The sequence below is a fragment of the Monodon monoceros genome, unplaced genomic scaffold (assembly GCF_005190385.1).
Source record: "Monodon monoceros isolate NGI ecotype Baffin Bay Population unplaced genomic scaffold, NGI_Narwhal_1 Super_Scaffold_13, whole genome shotgun sequence".
Taxonomy (NCBI): domain Eukaryota; kingdom Metazoa; phylum Chordata; class Mammalia; order Artiodactyla; family Monodontidae; genus Monodon; species Monodon monoceros.
The window spans coordinates 16821386-16834525 of NW_021703769.1; the positions used below are offsets into that span (position 1 = coordinate 16821386).

At 40.3% G+C, this 13140-nt stretch overlaps 1 protein-coding gene across 2 annotated transcripts in view; it reads left to right on the forward strand.

The window, feature by feature from the left end:
- PTPRT (protein tyrosine phosphatase receptor type T) overlaps positions 1 to 13140 on the forward strand; it is a 1065023-nt gene that overhangs the window by 224760 nt on the left and 827123 nt on the right. The window lies entirely within an intron of this gene.

The following is a 13140-nucleotide window of genomic DNA, read 5'->3' on the forward strand; positions in this document are numbered from 1 at the left end:
TATTTGGCTGCACTGGGTCTTAGTTGCGGCAGGCGGGCTCCTTAGTTGTGGCAGGCGGGCTTCTTAGTTGTGGCTCGCCGGCTCTTTAATTGCAGCCCGTGTGCTCCTTAGTTGTGGCATGCAAACTCTTAGTTGCAGTATGCACGTGGGATCTAGTTCCCTGACCAGGGATCGAACCCGGACCCCCTGCATTGGGAGTGTGGAGTCTTAACCACTGTGCCACCAGGGAAGTTCCTCTCGCATTTTAACTAGGTCCCTTTTTATCTCTGTTTATCTCAGTTTTTTAAATTTCTTTTTTTTTTTTTCATAGAAACCAGGTTTTCTTGAATTTATGGAGAACACAAAGCAGTTAGTCTGAAATTTAATGGCATTTCACGCAACAAATCATTTTAGAAAAGTCTGTTTTCCCTGCATACTTTATTCTTTCTTGTTTAATTTACAAAATATCTTTCTGGGCACCATATTGGTTATATTTTTCTTTTGTGGCCATTTATAAATGGGGGCCAGTTCTCCCTGTCCTGGTATGTTCTCCAAAAATAGGGAAGTGAATTATTTGAGATGCTGTTTGAGACATTCTATTACCCAGGCAGTGGCTGCTTGTGTCACTGTATTACCTGCTGCTTTTTCAAGCCAGTTGTTTAAGAGATGTGTATGCATGTGTGTGTGTGTGTGTGTGTGTGTGTGCGTGCATGTGTGCACGTGTGCATGCACATTAGTGTGTGAGGGCGGGGGAAGGGTGGCAGGTGTTGTCTGATGAATATGCCTACCTAGAGAGGGGACACTTCTATTGGTTTGACTAAATGCAGTATTTTACTAACATTATCAAAATATACATGAATATACATTAAATGTACATGTGACCTGGTCAGTGACTGTACCTGCATCACCTCCTGGTAGGCAGTAAGTGGACTGGGTGGCCAAGGTTCAGAGGTGCTCTTAGTTACCTGGGGACTGGAGCTTTTTATTAGTGGAGGGGGATGGACCAGGTGCCAGGAAGTGGGCCAGCCCATGGAGGTGAAAGCCACACTATCCCAGCAATGGGGTAGGCCGTTGTGGTCCAGGAGTGAGCTCCCCGTGGAGGATTGAGCACTGTTCAGTGGCAGTGGTACCAGTTCTCTGCTTTCTGTGCTTGATCCCTTTAGATTCCTCCTTGGGGCTCAGGACGTCTTTCTGAAAGTTCTAGCCAGTGTCAGCTCTTCACAGAGCCAAGGAAGGGCTTGTCCAGGGGTCCTGGCTTTAAAGGGACAAAGCAGGGCCCTCTGGGTATAGGTGTTAATAGATGCTAGAAACAAGGAGAGTGCAAGCAGGTGAAAGTCAGCCTGACACTGAGGCTGGTTTTGCTTTTTCGTTTTTTAGGGTTTTTTTTTTTTTTCTATTTGTCCTGTCTGGGCTCAATTCTTGGGGGCTTTGATTTGTGGTATGGTGGAGGCCAGTCACTGCATCTGTCTGAGCCCCTTTTTCCTCATCTGTAAAATGAGGATAATAACAACTCCTACCTTCCAGGGCTTTTGTGTGGATTAAATAAGATGATGCATTTAAAGTACTTACCTTAGTCCTTGGCACCAGAAGCTGTGCTTAACCAAATCTGGTTTGCTTTTCCTTTGTTCTCCTTGAATAAGAGATACTCTGCTTGGCTTAGGGTTAGAATTTAGTTTAGGGTTATTTCTTTTGGTCATCACTGCTTCTTTAGCTTTTTATTACAATTTTAAATTTAGCAAGTATGTATGTAGCACTTTCTATGAGCCACATGTTGGGTTTATTTACTTATTTATTTATTTATTTTATTTTATTTTTGGCTGCCTCCGGTCTTAGTTGTGGCACACGTGATCTTCTTTGAGGCATGTGGGATCTTTCGTTGCAGTGCGCGGCCTTCTCTCTAGTTGCGGCGCCCAGGCTTCTCTCTACTTGTGGCGTGCGGGTTTTCTCTTCTGTAGTTGTGGCGTGAGCTCCAGGGCGTGTGGGCTCTGTAGTTTGTGGCACACGGGCTCTAGCTGAGGTGCGTGAGCTCAGTAGTTGTGGTGCCTGGGCTTAGTTGCCCTGCGGCATGTGGGATCTGTTCCCTGACCAGGGATCGAACCTGAGTCCCCTGCGTTGTGAGGTGGATTCTTTACCACTGGACCACCAGGGAAGTTCTCAGCCACATGTTCTTTTAAGCACTTTGTGTGTATTAACTCATAGAATCTTTGTAAGAATCCTTGGAGGTAGGTGCTATTTTATCTCCATTTTACAGATGAGAAAATTGTGACACAGAGAGCTTAAGAAAACCTGCTCAAAGATACCTCACTAGTAAGTTCAAATCCAGGTGTTTTACTTCAATTCACTTTTAACCATTAGGTTAATCATTAGGGGAAGAAGTTTGGTGCAATTCAGTAACATTTTATAAAATAATCGTTGGAAATGGTAAAATATACCATGAAAAAAGATACTTGGTGAACTAAAAAGTCTGAGACAGAAAATGGGAATGCTTTGCATTTCCCTGATTATTGGTGAAATTAAACATCTTTTCATGGACTTTTTGCAAATTTATATATGTCTTCTTTGGAGAAATGTCTGTTCAAGTCCTTTGCCAATTTTTTAAAACATTTTTATTGGAGTATAATTGCTTTACAATGGTGTGTTAGTTTCTGCTTTATAACAAAGTGAATCAGTCATACATATACATATATCTTCATATCTCTTCCCTCTTGCGTCTCCCTCCCTCCCACCCTCCCTATCCCACCCCTCTAGCTGGTCACAAAGCACCGAGCTGATCTCCCTGTGCTATGCGACTGCTTCCCACTAGCTAGCTATTTTACATTTTGTAGTGTATATGTGTCCATATATACACTACCACTCTCTCACTTTGTCCCAGCTTACCCGTCCCCCTCCCTGTGTCTTCAAGTCCATTCTCTAGTAGGCCTGGGTCTTTATTCCCGTCTTGCCCCTGGGTTCTTCATTTTTAAATTTTTTTTTTTTTTTTTTTTTTTTTGCTATTGAGTTGTAGGAGTCCCTTATGTGTTTTGGGTATTAATTCCTTATCAGACATATGTTTTCCACACATTTTCTCCCATCCTGTAAGTTGCCTTTTCACTCTGTAATTGTTCCTTTTGCTGTGCAGAAGCTTTCTAGTTTGATGTAGTCCCACTGGTCTAATTTTACTTTTGTTACTTGTGCTTTTGGTGCCATATCTGAGATATTGCCAAGTCCAGTGTCATGAAGCTTTCTCCCTATGTTTTCTTCTAGGAGTTTTACATTCTAGTTCTTATGTTTAAATCTTTAATCCATTTTGAATTGAGTTTTGTGTATGATGCAAGATAAAGTTCAGTTTCATTCTTTTGCATCTAGGTGTCCTGTTTTCCCAATATCATTTGTTGAAGAGACTGTCCTTTCTCCATTGAGATACCTCCTCACGTCCATTTGGATGGCTATTATCAAAAAATCAAAAGATAAGTTGGCAAGGATGTGAAGAAATGGGAACACTTGTACATTGTTGGTGGGAATGTAAAATGCTGCAGCTGCTAGGGAAAAGAGTGTGGTGGTTTCTTAAAAAATTAAAAACAGAATTACCGTATGATCCAGCAATCCCACCTCTTGATTTATATCCAGGAGAATTGAAATCAGGATCTCAAAGAGACATGTGTGCTCTCACATTCATTGCAGCATTATCCACAATAGCTAAGATATGGAAACAACCTAAAGGTACACTGAAAGCTGAATGGATAAAGAAAAAGTGCTATGTACATACAATGGAATGTTCTTTGTCCTTAAAAAGAAGGAAATCCTGCCGTATGTGACAGCATCATTGTATGGAAAGGACATTATGCTCAGTGAAATAAGCCAGTCAGAAGAACAAATGCTGCATGATTCCAATTACTGAGGTGTCTAAAATAGACTCATAGAAACAGAGATTAGAATGGTGGCTGCTAGGGGTTATGGGGAGGGGATCCTGGGGGGTTGCTCTACAATAGATATAAAGTTTCAGTTATACAACATGAATAAAGTCTAGAGATCTGTACAACGTTGTGGCTGTAGTTAACAGTACTGTATTGTACACTTTTATTTTGTTTCTCCTGTTAAGTGTTATTAACACACACACAAATGATAGAATGTACACTTGTTTCTCACGTTAAGTGTTATTAACACGCACACACAGATGACAGAAAGGGGGAAGAGTAAGACGTCAGATGTTGCAGATGTATCATATTATTATCATGAATCGATGAGTGTTGGTGTTTCAGGCAAATATGGGCTCTATTAAGGCAGCAAAGGCAGAGCTCCCACCTTGAAGAAATGGTTCTCTCTCAGGAGATTTGCAGGCTAACAGCCAGGGGAAGAGCGAGCTGGCATGGAGGTGATGGGTTGGGTGACAGTATGTCCCGGTGTGCTGAGAATAGTCCTGGTTTGTGTCTATTGTTGCCCAGCATAATAACAATTATTATTTTTTTGTCTTATAGAGCTGGTTATTTATTTAGTCCAGGGCCCAATCAAGGTTTACACATTACATTTTTTTTAAACATCTTTATTGGAACATAATTGCTTTACAACGTTGTGTTAATTTCTGCTATATAACAAAGTGAATCAGCTCTATGTATACATATATCGACATATCCCCTCCCTCTTGTGTCTCCCTCCCACCCTCCCTATCCCACCCCTCTAGGTGGTCACAAAGCACCAAGCTGATCTCCCTGTGCTATGTGGCTGCTTCCCACTAGCTATCTATTTAAATAGTATATATATGTATTGTATATATGTCCATGCCACTCTCTCACTTCGTCCCAGCTTACCCTTCCCCCTCACTGTGTCCTCAAGTCCATTCTCTCTACATCTGCGTCTTTATTCCTGTCCTGCCCCTAGGTTCTTCAGAACCTTTTTTTTTAAGATTCCATATATATGTGTTAGCATATGGTATTTGTTTTTCTGACTGACTTCACTCTGTATGACAGATTCTAGGTCCACCCACCTCACTACAAATAACTTAGTATCGTTTCTTTTTATGACTGAGTAATATTCCATTGTATATATGTGCCACATCTTCTTTATCCATTCATCTATTGATGGATACTTAGGTTGCTTCCATGTCCTGGCTACTGTAAATAGAGCTGCAATGAACACTGTGGTACATGACTCTTTGAATTATGGTTTTCTCTGGGTATATGCCCAGTAGTGGGATTGCTGGGTCATATGGTAATTCTGTTTTTAGTGTTTTAAGGACCCTCCATACTGTTCTCCATAGTGGCTGTATCAATTTACATTCCCACCAACAGTGCAAGAGGGTTCCCTTTTCTCCACACCCTCTCCAGCATTTATTGTTTGTAGATGTTTTGATGATGGCCATTCTGACTGGTGTGAGGTGACACCTCACTGTGGTTTTGATTTGCATTTCTCTAATGATTAGTGATGTTAAGCATCCTTTCATGTGTTTGTTGGCAATCTGTATATCTTCTTTGGAGAAATGTCTGTTTAGGCCTTCTGTCCATTTTTGGATTGGGTTGTTTATTTTCTTGATATTGAGCTGCATGAGCTGTTTGTATATTTTGGAGATTAATCCTTTGTCAGTTGCTTTGTTTGCAAGTATTTTCTCCTATTATGAGGGTTGTCTTTTTGTCTTGTTTATGGTTTCCTTTGCTGTGCAAAAGCTTTTAAGTTTCATTAGGTCCCATTTGTTTATTTTTGTTTTTATTTCCATTACTCTAGGAAGTGGATCATAAAGGATCTTGCTGTGATTTATGTCATAGAGTATTCTGCCTATGTTTTCCTCTAAGAGTTTTATAGTGTCTGGCCTTACATTTAGGTCTCTAATCCATTTGGAGTTTATTTTTGTGTATGGTGTTAGGGAGTGTTCTAATTTCATTCTTTTACATGTAGCTGTCCAGTTTTCCCAGCGCCACTTATTGAAGAGGCTGTCTTTTCTCCACCTTATATTCTTGCCTCCTTTATCAAAGGTAAGGTGACCATATGTATGTGGATTTATCTCTGGCCTTTTATCCTGTTCCATTGATCTATATTTCTGTTTTATGCCAGTACCATACTACTTGATTACTCTAGCTTTGTAGTATAGTCTGAAGTCAGGGAGCCTGATACCTCCAGCTCCGTTTTTCTTTCTCAAGATTTCTTTGGCTTTTCAGGGTCTTTTGTGTCTCCATACAAATTGTTAGTTTTTTTTTCTAGTTCTGTGAAAAATGCCATTGGTAGTTTGATAGGGATTGCGTTGAATCTGGAGATTGCTTTGGGTAGTAGAGTCATTTTCACATTATTGATTCTTCTAATCCAAGAACATGGTATATCTCTCGATCTGTTTGTATCATCTTTAATTTCTTTCATCAGTGTCTTACAGTTTCTGCGTACAGGTCTTTTGTCTCCTTAGGTAGGTTTATTCCTAGGTATTTTATTCTTTTTGTTGCAGTGGTAAATGAGAGTGTTTCCATAATTTCTCTTTCAGATTTTTCATCATTAGTGTATAGGAATGCAAGAGATTTCTGTATATTAATTTTTTATCCTGATACTTTACCAAATTCATTGATTAGCTCTAGTAGTTTTCTGGTAGCATCTTTAGGATGATATATGTGTAGTATCATGTCATCTGCAGACAGTGACACCTTTACTTCTTCTTTTCCGATTTGGATTCCTTTTATTTCTTTTACTTCTCTGATTGCTGTGGCTAAAACTTCCAAAACTCTGTTGAATAAGAGTGGTGAGAGTGGGCAACCTTGTCTTGTTCCTGATCTTAGTGGGAATGGTTTCCGTTTTTCACCATTGAGAACCATGTTGGCTGTGGGTTTGTCTTTTATGGTCTTTATTATGTTGAGGTAAGTTTCCTCTATGCCTACTTTCTGGAGGGTTTTTTTTTTTTTTATCATAAATGGGTGTTGAATTTTGTCAAAAGCGTTTTCTGCATCTATTGAGATTATCATGTGGTTTTTATCCTTCAGTTTGTTAATATGGTGTATCACATTGATTGATTTGCATATATTGAAGAATCCTTGCATTCCTGGGATAAACCCCACTTGATCATGGTGTATGATCCTTTTAATATGCTGTTGGATTCTGTTTGCTAGTATTTTGTTGAGGATTTTTGCATCTCTGTTCATCAGTGATATTGGCCTGTAGTTTTCTTTATTTTGTGACATCTTTGTCTGGCTTTGGTATCAGGGTGATGGTGGTGACTTGTAGAATGAGTTTGGGAGTGTTCCTCACTCTGCTATATTTTGGAAGAGTTTGAGAAAGATGGGTGTTAGCTCTTCTCTGAATGTTTGATAGAATTCACCAGTGAAGCCATCTGGTCCTGAGGTTTTGTTTGTTGGAAGATTTTTAATCACACTTTCAATTTCAGTGTTTGTGATTGGTCTGTTTATATTTTCTATTTCTTCCTGGTTCAGTCTCGCAAGGTTATGTTTTTCTAAGAATTTGTCCATTTCTTCCAGGTTGTCCATTTTATTGGCATAGAATTGCTTGTAGTAATCTCTCATGATCCTTTGTAGTTCTGCAGTGTCAGTTGTTACTTCTCCTTTTTCATTTCTAATTCTATTGATTTGAATCTTCTCCTTTTTTTCTTGATGAGTCTGGCTAATGGTTTATCAATTTTGTTTGTTTTCTCAAAGAACCAGTTTTTAGTTTTATTGATCTTTGCTATTGTTTCCTTCATTTCTTTTTCATTTATTTCTGATCTGATTTTTATGATTTCTTTCCTTCTACTAATTTTGGGTTTTTTTTGTTATTCTTTCTGTAATTTCTTTAGGTGTAAGGTTAGGTTGTTTATTTGAGATGTTTCTTGTTTCTTGAGGTAGGCTTATATTGCTATAAACTTCCCACTTAGAACTGCTTTTGCTGCATCCCATAGGTTTTGGGTCATCGTGTTTTCATTGTCATTTGTTTCTAGGTATTTTTTGGTTTCATCTTTGATTTCTTCAGTGATCTCTTGCTTATTTAGTAGTGTATTGTTTAGCCTCCATGTGTTTGTATTTTTTATAGTTTTTTTTACTGTAATTGATTTCTAGTCTCATTGCATTGTGGTTGGAAAAGATACTTGATATGATTTCAGTTTTCTTAAATTTATCAAGGCTTGATTTGTGACCCAGGGTATGATCTATCCTGAAGAATATTCCATGAGAACTTGAGAAGAAAGTGTATTCTGTTATTTTTGGATGGAATGTCCTATAAATATCAATTAAGTCCATCTGTTTAATGTGTCATATAAAGCTTGTGTTTCCTTATTTATTTTCATTTTGGATGATCTGTCCATTGGTGAAAGTGGGGTGTTAAAGTCCCCTGCTATGATTGTGCTACTGTCGATTTCCCCTTTTATGGCTGTTAGTATTTGCCTTATGTATTGAGGTGATCCTATGTTGGGTGCATAAATATTTACAATTGTTATATCTTCTTCTTGGATCGATCCCTTGATTATTATGTAGTGTCCTTCTTTGTCTCTTCTAATAGTCTTTATTTTAAAGTCTATTTTGTCTGATATGAGAATTTCTACTCCAGCTTTCTTTTGATTTCCATTTGCATGGAATATCTTTTTCCATCCCCTCACTTTCAGTCTGTATGTACCCCTAGGTCTGAAGTGGGTCTCTTGTAGACAGCATATATAAGGGTCTTGTTTTTGTATCCGTTCAGCCAGACTATGTCTTTTGGTTGGAGCATTCAATCCATTTACATTTAAGGTAATTATTGATATGTATGTTCCTATTACCATTTTCCTAATTGTTTTGGGTTTGTTATTGTAGGTCTTTTCCTTCTCTTGTGTTTCCTGCCTAGAGAAGTTCCTTTAGCATTTGTTGTAAAGCTGGTTTGGTGGTGCTGAATTCTCTTAGCTTTTGCTTGTCTGGAAAGTTTTAATATCTCTGTCGAATCTGAATGAGATCCTTGCTGGGTAGAGTAATCTTGGTTTTAGGTGTTTCCCTTTCATCACTTTAAATATGTCCTGCCACTCCCTTCTGGCTTGCAGTGTTTCTGCTGAAAGATCAGCTGTTAACCTTATGGGGATTCCCCTGTATGTTATTTGTTGCTTTTCCCTTGCTGCTTTTAATATTTTTTCTTTGTAGTTAGTATTCGATAGTTTGAATAATATGTGTCTTGATTTATCTTGTATGGGAGTCTCTGTGCTTCCTGGACTTGATTGACTGTTTTCTTCCCCTATTAGGGAAGTTTTCAACTGTAATCTCTTCAAATATTTTCTCAGTCCCTTTTTCTCTTCTTCTTCTGGGACCCCTGTAATTCGAATGTTGGTGCGTTTAATGTTGTTCCAGAGGTCTCTGAGACTGTCCTCATTTCTTTCCATTCTTTTTTTTCTGTTCTGTGGTAGTTATTTCCACTATTTTATCTTCCAGGTCACTTATCCATTCTTCTGCCTCAGTTATTCTGCTATTGGTTCCTTCTAGAGAATTTCATTTCATTTATTGTGTTGTTCATCATTGTTTGTTTGCTCTTTAGTTCTTCTGCGTCCTTGTTAAATGTTTCTTGTATTTTCTCCATTCTATTTCCAAGATTTTGGATCATCTTTACTATCATTACTCTGAATTCTTTTTCAGGTAGACTGCCTGTGTCCTCTTCATTTGTTAGGTCTGGTGGGTTTTTACTTTGCTCCATCACCTGCCGTGTATTCCTGTCTTCTCATTTTGCTTCACTTACTGTGTTTGGGGGTCTCCTTTTTGCAGGCTGCAGGTGTGTAGTTCCCGTTGTTTTCGGTGTCTGCTCCCAGTGGGAAGGTTGGTTCAGTGGGTTCAGTAGGCTTCCTGGTGGAGGGGACTAGTGCCTGTGTTCTGGTGGATGAGGCTGGATCTTGTCTTTCTGGTGGACGAGGCTGGATCTTTTCTTTCTGGTGGCCGGGACCGCATCTGGTGCTGTGTTTTGGGGTGTCTGTGAACTTATTATGATTTTAGTCAGTCTCTCTTTTAATGGGTGGGGTTGTGTTCCTGTCTTGCTATTGTTTGGTATGGGGTGTCCAGCACTGGAGCTTGCTGGTTGCTGAGTGGAGCTGGGTCTTAGCGTTGAGATGGAGATGTCAGGGAGAGTGTTCGCTGATTGATGTTACATGCGGCCGGGAGGTCTCTGGTGGACCAATGTACTGAACTTGGCTCTCCCACCTCAGAGGCACAGGCCTGACACCTGGCCGGAGCACCAAGACCCTGTCAGCCACACGGCTTACGTGTAAATGGGTTAAATTCTCCAATCAAAGGCACAGGGTGGCCGGCCTTCTGCTCTCTGCTTGGTTCTCCAGCAGGGCGTTGTCTTCCGGGCCTGGTCGATATGGAGAGCCTGCTTTGGTTCCAGGTCCAGCTGCATTCCATAGCCTCTAGAAGAAGCAGCCGACACCCCCCATCCTCCCTTATCCCTGCTGCAACTCATTACGATCCTGGAGCGCCCCTATAATTATTAATAACAGTTCTTTTCTCTCTCAAAAGTGTTCTGTTAAATATGATAAATTATATATTCACCTTAGTAATGAGCTTGGGGGAGATGCAGGAAACAGGTGAAGGTGAGACAAATATTCTAGACGGACGTTCTGAGAGGTTGGTGAGGTCGCTTTCCTCTCTGGGCATCAGATCGCTATCTGCAGGTGAGTTGGTTGGACCAGCTATCACCTTGGCTTCTTTCTTTTTATTCACAGCTTGCCTAAACTTTCATATTTTGGGGTGAAACACGCCCAAAGGGTGACTGATTGCTTGACTGATTACAATCAATGATGTGTCATTTAAGAGTGAGTGATGTGGAGATTGCACGTCTTGGGCTGAAAGAACAAAATATTAATTGATTAAAAAAGTAATTAATGAAAACCTAATTAAAGCAGACATTCTGAGCAGGGAATCCTGGGATGGTCTCAATTACCAGCATTCCTCTGAGCTTATAATGCGTAATTGGGAGGTATTAGGTGCTAATGGATGAGATTAATACAAAAATTAATTAATGAAAAAGGAAATTAAATGTGAGCTTGTTAAAAATGTCCAGAGGTGGGTATATTCCAGAACAGTAGCTGGTAGAAAGTTTATTAATGAAAGTCTTCACAAGTGACAGAGTCTCGCACATGGGACTGACATTGGAGGCCCCCTTTCCATGACAGCCGCACCCTGTGTCATTTGTCTCCATTAAGTGGCATTTGATGTCAGCTAGGGCTGTGAGAACCAAGGGACGGTCTTACTGGAGAAGAATCAGAAGTTTGTCATTATCCCCGAGGAGAGAAAGTTCACTCTGGCCTTTCTTGGCTACAGCATCACTCATACAGGAAAAGGTAAATAGAGACGGAGTCTTCTGGTTGCTCAAAAAAGAAATAGAATATCAAATCGACGTAGAGTATGATATTAAAAAACAAATTTAGTTTTCCTACAGCTATATGAAAAATTAACTTCGTTTCGTATCCAGGAGACCTGTTTTTATAAATATTTATGGGCAAGTGGCGTTTGCGAGGGCCCCTAATTACGTTGGCTTGCCTCGCGGACTGTCCTCTCCTGCGTGCTTCTGTGCACCATGGAATTGACCTTCTGTGTGGTTATTGCTCTTTCCTGTTGATCTGTAGTTAATCCCTCTGTGTTTCGATTTTTCTCCCTCGAAACGAGTCGGGGAGTTGAGGCATGCTCAGGGCAGTTCATGGTGCTATTCTAGCTGCTTCTGGAATTTCGTGTGCACAGAAGTCGCTCGGGAAGCTTGTTAAAAGTACATGGATGCCACGGTCTCATCCCTAAATGAAGCTGCTCCTTTAGTTCCAGGGTGTGGCTGGGGGAACCTGCATTTTCAACGGGTGGTTTAGATACAGGTGCCGGGGTCACTGGGATCTTTGACGGGTCGAATGCTTTTGCCACTGAATGAGGGAGCGCTTGCTCTTAATTCAAAGACCTGGGTGCTGTGGTCTGAATGTTTTCCCCCAAATACATGTGTTGAATCCTGCTGTCCAGCGTGATGGTGTTTGGAGGTGAGGCCTTTGGCAGGTGATTAGTTCACCCTCCTGCGGCGCTATATAAAAGAGGCCCCAGAGAAATCCCACACCCCCTCCTGCTGTGTGAAGTTGCAGTGGGTTCTCACCATACACAGAATCTGTCGATGTTCTGATCTTAGACTTCCCAGCCTCCAACACTGTGAGAAGTAGATTTCTGTTGTTTATAGGTCATCCAGTCTGTGGTATTTTGTTATGGCAGCCTGAATGGGCTAAGACAGTGGGTGTCCTGGACTCAGTTTATGTGCCTACCACGTTCTCTTGGGCCTGTCGGGCCCCCCAGCCTTGACACCATGGTGGAAGGTGCAGCATCTTTGGTGCCCAAGTTTGAGCAGACAGGGCTTGGATGAGCCCTCTACAGTGAAGTGTGATCCTCTTTTTCCAAGGGCTGCCTGGAGGGACTTGGGTATCACAGCCTGTGCATCCAGGAGTCAGAACTCTCTGCAGGACAGACTTCAATGAGAGAGCCCGGAAACAGGGAAGCAGATCAATTCCTCTCCCTTCCTTTCTTGGAAGGAACTTTCCAAGGCAGAGTGGCTCCTCACAGCTGCACCCACGCCACTGGCTACATTATCTTGTGAGGCTGTGGCCGGCTTAGGGACGCACCGTTCTGTGTTGGTTTTCCCTCCTTCCCTGCTTCACTTCTCCTTTTCTCTCACTTTTGCTGCCCTGGCATTGAATCCAATGTTAGTGAGAGTGTGTTACCTCAGCCTTCGTTCTTGGGCCGGCCCTATAGCTTGCTGTCTGGGATCCTGAGCAGGTCAGTTAATCTTAGGGACCCTTCACCTCTCCATCTGGTAATTGGGTACAACAATCTTCGTACTTTCCTTATGGGGACATTTCATAGCTCAATAATATTTATATGTATTAATTTATATTTTAACTTACTATAATATAAATTAGTTATAATATTTAAAATATATAATTTAAAATTGTATAATGTGTAAAAGTAAATAGAATATAAATTACATTTTATTTTAATATAAATATAATGTATTTTAATATAACTATATTTTCATCTGATTTATAATTATTTGTAATTATAAACTTATAGTTTATATTTATCAATACAGATTTATGATTTATAAACACAAATTTACGAAATTTAAATGGAGAATTTAAATACAAATAGGATGATATGATAACAAAATGTTAATAATCATACGAATTAGAGTTATGCCTTTAAGTTCCGACAGTTTAGGCTCATTTTATGAAGGCATCAGATATGCAGGTAGTAG